Source organism: Catharus ustulatus, chromosome 1, assembly GCF_009819885.2.
Source record: "Catharus ustulatus isolate bCatUst1 chromosome 1, bCatUst1.pri.v2, whole genome shotgun sequence".
NCBI lineage: Eukaryota > Metazoa > Chordata > Aves > Passeriformes > Turdidae > Catharus > Catharus ustulatus.
Window position 1 is genome coordinate 125,265,447 of NC_046221.1, and position 9,237 is coordinate 125,274,683.

General features: G+C 45.7%; 1 non-coding gene across 1 annotated transcript; it reads right to left on the reverse strand.

Moving 5' to 3' along the window:
- Window positions 1-531: 531 nt before the first annotated feature.
- On the reverse strand, window positions 532-621 carry TRNAY-GUA. Its single transcript is given in 2 exon segments — window positions 532-567; window positions 585-621. It is a non-coding gene; the product is annotated as a tRNA-Tyr (tRNA).
- Between the last annotated feature and the right edge of the window lie 8,616 nt (window positions 622-9,237).

A 9,237-nucleotide genomic window follows, 5' to 3' on the forward strand; every position in this document is an offset into this window, starting at 1 on the left:
CGGGGCGCGCAGCGGCCCCTTTCTCGTCCCTACTGTGCCTCGCTCTCCGATGCTGTCAGACCTGCCGCGGGCTCCGGCGGTGCCCGCCGCCCTCCTTCCCTCCGTCCCCGGGCCGCTCTGCTCCACTGCCCTGCCCTGTGCCCGCCCGGCCCCCGCCGCGCACCGGCCGCCGCCACCGCCGCTCGGGCTCAGCCGCCGGCGCTCGCGGCGCGCTCGGCCGGTGCCGCCCGAATCTCGCGCGCAGCCTCCCCCCCGCGAGCCGCCGTTTGAATCTGCGCAGGCGGACTGACGCCCCATTGGCCGCCGCCGACCGCACGCGGCTCCGCGCGCCGGGCAGGAGGGGGCGGGGCCTCGCGCCGGCGGGCGGGCGATGCGACGGGCCCGGGGCGGGGGGAGCGGGGCGGCCCCGCAACGCCCCGCCACGAGCGGCCGCGAGCCGCCCCCGCGCCGGCGGCAACGGCGGCGGCTCCCGACGGCAAAAGAGTGAAAAAGTAACGGCGGGGCCGCCCCCGCGCGGCAAAACCGAGCGTCTCCTTCGAGCCGGAATCGAACCAGCGACCTAAGGATTCCCGCGGGCCGCGCCTCTACAGTCCTCCGCTCTACCAGCTGAGCTATCGAAGGGAGCTGGGGGCCAATCCCGCTCAATGGCATAAAGCCTTTCGCTGCAATTCTCTCCCTGAGAAGGCCGGAGCGTGGGGACGCGCTCAGGACGGGGACATGGAGCTGCGAGTGGCCCAGACGCCCGGCCGCGGCTCCCGCACCCCGGGCCGGTCAGCACCGGGGCCGCGGCGCTCTCGGCTTCTCACGCTCCTGTCCCGGCGTGCGAGGGCAGCGCTTCCCGCTTCCCTCCCCTGCTGAAAAATCCGTGTCCTATCGTTGCTCGCGTGCTTGAGGAGCGGGAAGCGCGGGTCTCATCCATCAGTCGGAGCTCTTACGGGGCTCCTGCTCCAGCCACGGCACGGGGCTGTTGGGAAGAGGGCCCCCCCCAGACAGAACCAGGTTGGAAAAAAGCTCTCAGATCATCGAGTCCAACGTATGACAGCACCACCGTCAACTTCATCATGGCACTGAGCGCCAAATCCAGTCCTTCCTTGAATACCGCCGTGGGCTGTGACTACACCACTTCCCTGGGCAGCCAGTTCCGATGTTTGGTCACCCTTTCCGTGGAGAAATTCCTAATGTCTAACCTAAACTTCCCCTGGCACAGCTTATGTGCTCTCATCCTGTCGCTGGGAGAAGCCGAACCCCACCCGGCTACAGCTTCGTTTCTGGTAGAAACATGACATCGCATCCTCCTGTGGCTATGCTGATGGACACGTGGACTCCACGGAGCTCCCAGGAGAGCGAGGTGGGAGCACCTGCTTTAAAGGCAGATGTTGGCAGCTGCACCGTCAAAAAAACCCAGAAGGGTGGCGTTTAAAGGTGCTCAGTCATGGTGTTCACTTGACACTGGAGTGCTCACATCCATCACAGCACCAAACCATCACTTTTTATTAATTACAATGGGATTTTTACTTCAGTGGTGGGAAAAAAATCGCCAAAACAGCAGTTGGTTCCTTATCCATCACCTTCTTTCCAAATACATTTTTTTCGATGGTTTACTTAAGGAAGGTTGTTAACCACCACAGGGGCAATTACCTCCTGAAGCTACCACCATCATGAAGTAAAAGCTGCATTCCAGCACAACCTCTGTGTGTTATAGGTATTTCCCTACACCAGTCTTTAGCTGGAACAATAGAACAATTGGAGTTGGAAGGGACCTTAAAGATCATCTAGTTCCAGTTCCCATGTAATAGGCAGGAACACCTTCCACTGGACCAGATTGCTCAAAGCCCCATCCACCCTGGCCTGGAACACCTTCAGGGATGGGGCATCCACAACTACTCCAGGGAACCTGTTCCAGCGCCTTACCACTCTTAGTAAAGGGTGATCATTTTTTTCCTAATACTTATCTAAACCTGCTATCTTCTAGTTTGAATCCACTCCCCTTTGTCCTATCGCTATATTGGATGCTCCAGTTATGCTTTAAATTGTAATTAAAGAGGTGGTCCTCCCTTAATCATCTTTGCAGCCTTCTGCTGGACCTGCTGCATAAGCTCCTTGTCTCTCTTGTTCTGAAGAGCCCAGAACTGCACACAGCATTCCAGATGTGGCCTCACCAGTAGAGGGGCGGGATCATCTCCCTCAACCTGCTGGCAGTGCTCTTCCTAATGCGCACCAGGGTTGCAATGCCCTTCTTGGGCACCGGGGCACACTGCAGCCTGTTGTTCACCAGGATGGAATGCACAGAAGTATTCGGAATAAAGGAAGCAGTGTGTGGAGTCTGTACACACTGTCAATGTTCCCGGTGCATCCCCACAGCACTGTGGCTGTTCCTGGTGCATCCCCACAGCACTTTCAACGTTCCCGGCACATCCCCACAGCACTTTCGACGTTCCCAGCACATCCCCACAGCACCGTGGATGTTCCCAGCACATCCCCACAGCACCGTGGATGTTCCCAGCACATCCCCACAGCACCTTGGATGTTCCCAGCACATCCCCACAGCACCGTGGATGTTCCCAGCACATCCCCACAGCACCGTGGATGTTCCCAGCACATCCCCACAGCACCTTGGATGTTCCCAGTGCTTGCGGGCGATAACGCCGGGCTCGCAGCGCCCCCTGCGCGGACATGCAGGAACTGCAGGCGGCGGCACAGCCCCCACGGCACGGGAGAGCAAAAATCCACAAAACCCCACCAAAATCCCACCAAAAACCCACCAAAAACCCGAATTCACCCGCACCACACACCCACTGTTACAAGGGCGAACTAGTATCGCTGCATCTTTCACGAATAAAATTATTTCCTCCAGGGTTTTATTTGTAGTCTTTGCTAATAAGTATTCAGCACCAACCTACGCTCCCTGTGATGCACTTTTAGTATCCAGAGCTGACAACGCAGCAGGTTTCTCCGCATCAAAGCTCCGACAGGAATCTTTGAACTAGGAAAGCTGTAATGAAAAAGTAATAAAAACCACCCTGAGACAGGATTTGTGTCATCAGCCTCATACAGAATGAAATGGCATCTTTTAGCACTCATTTAATAATTCAAAGTGAAAGGAGCCTGAAATAAAAGTGTTATTGTCTAATAGGTACCATGTTGTATATTCCCATAGTAACAGGTGTGTTTCTAATTTGCAGGAAATAGATCCTGAAAGCATTAGCTGAAGCAAATTGCTAAAATAATAAGTACTGATGATCCCGTTGTTAAAAAGGATAATAGCCTAAAGATGTAGTTTGTTATGACATCCATTTATGACATGTCATAAACATTCTTTTTGAAGTACACCTGTAAGCACATACACACCTCACTTTTTTTTTTCTTTTCTTTTTTTTTTTTTTTTTTTTATCCTGTTACTGTCCTGTGAAGGTCTAATGTTTGGAATTTCTTTTGCTCCTACATGATTAAAAACAAAAAAAAGTATGGAGATGCATCTCCCTCTCTCTATCCTCAGCTTCTAGTAACTTCACAAAACCAAGCCAGAGATCTACGACTGTCTTCAGAGACCTTTTAAGAAAGAAGGCACAGACACTGTCTCTTGAGCAGGATATGGACTGTCCCCTCCCATCCCATCCAAGCTGTCATGGCCCACAAGCCACCAGCCTCAGTTTCATAGGCTTCTGATAGGACACTCACCAGCCAGCAATGTCTGAGTCCCATGGTGCAAGAACTGCTTTCTGCCTTTGCCCTTGTCAAGACTCCCTAGTTCCTGCCTAGACCCAAAGAACATGAACAGGTGCAAGGACATTGCTGCAGGTTCAGGATGTCAGGAGGAGGCAAATCCTAGCTCATGGATCTTGAGTCACAGTGGACATATTTCCAGTGGCATTTTTTGCCATTTTCCCATTACCTTAGAACTGTTTAGTTGCGTCTCCTGACAAATCAAAACCAAACAACACTTGAATCAGCTGTTGGCATTTGGATCTTGTTTAGGTTTTGTAGAGTTGCAACAAAACGCATTTCCAAAGACAAAGACACTTGCTCTTACCAAGATGATTCAATGGGCAAAGCGCCCTCGGAAGAGAGAGTGATGGTCCTATAATGTATTAATTATTTATTCTTTCTTGTTTAGTTTCCTGCTGATCTGCGGGGGAATAACTTCTGCTAGGCTTTCATTATGACCTTAACTAGCAGCACATTGTTCCTGCTGGGAAACAGGTCCCTTCCCGTGCAACACTGACGCTTCAAAAAATGTCACCAAGCTGCAGCGATATGAAGTTACCTCACTATAAGGTCATATACTAAGTCCATATGGATACAATTTTTTATTGCTCCAATTTGGTGAGAGTTCCATCTATTTCCTGATAGAGCCTTTAGTGAATAAAAAATACCAGTCATGATCCCACTGCCTATTGTCACAAGGAAATGGTAGAAAAACTCTGAAGTCACATGTGGAAGTTTGTAATTCTTTGCTACTATGCATCAGAAGCGCATTGTGAATTCAGGCAGCCAATTTAACATTTGTCTGGACAATAAAGCAGTACATGGATGTTCCCTGGGGGGCACAGGGCTTAATATCACTGACTTGAAGTTAAGAATAATCAGTCTGTCCTAAATGTTCTCTCTGTAGATTGTTTGGAAACCTTACAACAGAAGAACCCAGAGTCTTTGTGAAGATGATTCTTAGCACAAATAATCAACAAGGCAGGTAACTGACTTCTTAGTATGAGAGAAGAATCTAGAAAAATTCCTACAAACTAAACTCAACCAGTTTTCTGAATTGTGGAAATCAAAAGGCTTTGAAACAGCAAATGTCAATCAAACCACTTGTATCCATCAAGTCTTCAGCCCAGCTGCTTGACTTGGTCTCAATTCAATGCCACAAAACCATTCATTCAGCACCCAAGGTGTTCTTGCTTGCATCATACTGGTGTGGTTGAGTTTCCTCCTCATGTTTGGAGAAATTCACAGTGAAGAGCACAAGGATACACACCAGATACTCTTTTAAATTAAAATAGTTCTTCATATGACAGCACCTTATTATCTGCATCTGTTCTTGTCTACTGAAAATTCCAGCTTGTCATCTGTACTCCAGTCATGTCACAGTCGTTTCAGGGAAGCTGTAGTTCAGAACAATTTCAACTTGCTGTGTGCCTTCAGAGTCATACTTAGTCTTGTTTTATTCTTTTCCATCTATTTGGTATCAAAAGATTCTGAAGGACAATATTCTAGTCATGGCTGGTCTGATTTTGTTGGAATTCTCTCTAAATGCTTCTCATAACATTTTCCTAAAGTGTTAAATCTTAAGGGATCATCAGCCTCTTCAGCCAGAAAAGTTAGCAAGTTCTGGGCACTTTGACTCAACCTATTTAAACAGTCTCTTGCAGAGGGGAAGTACTGTTACCTTCAATTAGCCTGTGTTCAGACACAGAAAAATTGCATGTACTTTGTAATTTCATGAATTTTACTTTACTGGATTGACAGTATTCATGCTAGAGTAGGGAGAGTGGAAACAAAAGGCTTAAAGGCTACCATATCACAAAAATACCAAAATAATCTAGTGTATCTGGATGGGCTCAGAATTTATTCTGGTGCACTAACCTCCCTGACAATCATGCACACAAAACATCTTGCACGTTTCCAAGGCAGCCTGTTTCCGCTTATCAAGGAGCCTGTACAATTATTGAAAGAATTCTGAGGTGGCCATGAAATAAAGCCTTGGACTGAAAAAACAACCACAGTTCCCTGGCTCAGAAGATTAAAAAAGCAGCTCCAGGGACACAGCCCTGCCAGAGACCAACACCAGGATCCTCTTGCACAGAGTGCAAGGAAATGGTGTCATTGCACAGCTCAGATGGATGCTGTCACTTCGAAACCAAGCTCTAAGCCTCACCTCATCTGCAAAGTACAGTGGCAGCTAGACTGATTGACAGCATTCATTTGAAGAGACAAATTTCATTTGGCAACCACATACCCTGTGGTTTCAATGGCATGAGCATTCACTTAAATGAGGCACTATACAGGCAAATATTACTTTTTAGGGGGTGAAGGTGGAACAGCCTTGAATCAATGAAAGAGGGAAAAACATTCCTAGGTTTACACCCAGACATTAGCTATCACCTTGCTATCAACTCTCACAATAATTAATAATGATTCCATCGCAAGATTAGATTGTAATATTAATCTAACCTAACAACCTTTCTAATTTCTCAAATGCCACTTGTTTATTTTGGAAATTATGGAGAAATAATTTTACTAGTTCTGGTCAAGTATGCAAATATTTTTTAAAAAGTATTTCACCAACATATTTACAACTTTGGAGACCAAAGGGGACATTTGCAAGCCACCTGTTAATCAGGTACCAGCATTACCCCCTGGTTTTAGAATTACATCCTAGCAAGTCATCACTAGAAATGCAAGAGAAGTAAACTCAATTCTCTAGATTTTTATCAACTCCAGCAGTAAACAATTACGTACTCTTAAAGAATGGGACTAAAGCTACCAGAGCCAGACTGAGCCAACCTGACTGTTACTGCAGACAGCAGTAGCAGTGCCCTGCAAGTGCCTCAGCAAGATTCAGGCAAGCGTAGATCAGCCTAAATTCAATAGTACCCTGGTGATAGATGAAAAGCACTGGCTTGACATTCTACCCAAAAATCAAAACTACTTTTTAGAAAGAACAGTGTTTTGATCCCCAGCTTTCCAAACCAGAAACAAGACTTCCAAAACTAATAACAAAAATAGGAACCACACAGACATATCTGCCAGTACCACAACCAGCACTCCCAGAGTGCTTGGCCCCTGTTGCTTGCATAACAGTAGTTTGCCTCTTTATCCAAGGTATGTTGCTTCCATGTCCTGCAGAATTCCAACAGGAGGAAAGAAGAGAGATCAGAGGGTGCTTACAGGTGCAAAAGACTACATACCTCCACCTTGGCTCCATGTTCTCCAGGCAGAACAGGCGTACATGAAAGGTCTTCAGTTACTGCAAATGTACTTTCAGAGTTTGTGAAAAGATGCAAGTTTACAATGTAGAACCTCAGGGTTAGGTTTGGAAAGAAACAAAATATTAAATTAAAAAAATATTATTTTCACAGTGGCAATAAATAACTGGGAATTTTTGGGCTGTTGGCTTAATAGAGACCTCAGAGTTCAAAGTTTCCAGACTAAGGAGCAAATGGGCTAGCTCAGCTGACCTCAAATGCAGGGAAGAAAACAAACCAAAAAAGTATGTTGGTGAATATGGCAGGGTAAAAAAGTAATTACAGTTAGGAAAAACTGAGGCAACAAAGAAATAAATACCGGCATTTCATTCTTTTCCATTGTACCATGCCTTGACTTTTCTTATTTTGAAAGCAAAACAAAGCAGGTACTCTTGACCTTTATTTGCTGCCTGCAAAAACAATTGCATCTGTCTTAGGAAGTCAGGAAAGGGAAAGGCCTTGTTCTGAGAAAGGCACAGTGGAGAAAGAAGTCATGTTCTTGGATGTGCAGTGTTCAGATGTAGGATTTGGTATGCACTGAGCAATGCTTGGTCACATTTGAGCATACAAATAGTTAGAAATAAGAGCTATTTAATTCCCCTCATGTTTAAGTTAGGCTCTTGCCTTTTCTGTTTGTTTTGGCTTTTTTCTCACTGCCACAAAACCTACACCATCATGGGGAAGTGTGTGGTCAAGTCTCACCCCATCTCTCCCACAGTGTTGAAATGTATGTATTTGGCAGCTTCTGCTCCTGGGAGAAAAGAAAGGTGGATTTCAGGGAAATCCCCAGATTTGGAGTAAGCCATTGCAGCTTCTAAAGTTCCGCCACGGAAATGGAACAACATAAAACATGGTTGCCCTACCAAACTACAAGGTGAATTTTTAGAAATTGATAAATCCTTATGCATCTTCTTCCCTTCTCCTGAATAGCCAGGTAAGTACTCCCATCCCCCAGGAACCTCCCTTTGTTCCTTTCTGCGCCATATAAGGTTTCCGTGCTTGTAATAAGGTATTCTTATACATCAGTCTCATTTGTGTGAAATTCGACCATTTGTTGCCTCATACTGTCTCTAAGAGGTGCAGTATAAACAGAGGACAATAAACTTGCAAAAACATCCGTGGTAAAAAGGATATAGAATAAAAGTTCAAGAGACAGATGAAACGCAAACAGGAAAGGCAGCCCAGCGTCAGAAGAGACCTCTTGAGGATTTGCAGAGACAGCACAAATGCATGTGGGAAAGGAGAATTTAAGACCAGGAGGTAGCACCTGGCAAGTAGTGCTGTACATTTACACAACAATGTGACAACCAAAAAGAAACATAATTTTAAAGAAAATCTTACACACCGACTTGACAAAGTAGCCTATAAAATCAAGTTTTCTTATTCTGGAAGAAGTTGCTTGAAGCATGCCTTATGGGTTTGTAAGAAGTGACTGTGCATTTCATGCAGCCAGACTCCACAGACTGTTGGCTAATAAGAACCACAGCATCATTTAAATCTTCTTATAATTTCTGGTAACTTCCTTCCATCTGCCATCTTTCTTTTAATTTTTCACTTATTGAATACAAGTTTCCAAACAGCACAGAGCCAGTCCAGACCTACAGGATCACTTTAGAAGTGAAATTAGATTTGCTACCAGCAAGACAAGCCACTAGAAGTATTATTTCCAGCAGAAAACAAAATTAGGTAGTCTTTTAAAAATAGAGGTGGATAAAGTCCAAATACACGTCTGTGCAGCTATCTCATAGTCAATGTTTTTCAGTAACAGAACGAAGAATAATAGTGTTTTCTGAAACCTCTTAAAGTGCCTGCAAGTTACTGCAACAGAGGTTATTCTTACACTGAAGCTTAATTCCTCTGACTGTGTTTATACATGCTCAGAATAACCCAGTATACTCAATTTAAGTAATTAGAATCCAAATAATCCATTGTAAACCAGCTGCAGTAACAGGGTTTCTTCAATGTCAGCTTGGCCATCAAGTCTACTGTGAATCCAAGCACCTACTTTCTTTATCCATTTCTGAGTAATAAATACTCAAAACTACACAAACCAGCATAAGCCAACATGTATCAAAGCCTCTACATCAAGCAAAGCAACATGATTTCAATTAACTTCTGCAGTCAGTATAAGGTATTTGAATGGACTTTGTAATACCAAAAGCACCTTCCATAACTCCCCACACATGCTGATGAATATCCATCAGCCTGGCCCTAGGGATAAGATTGTATTTTGAGGAATTTTATGGTGACAAGGAGCCAGTGATGTTACAAC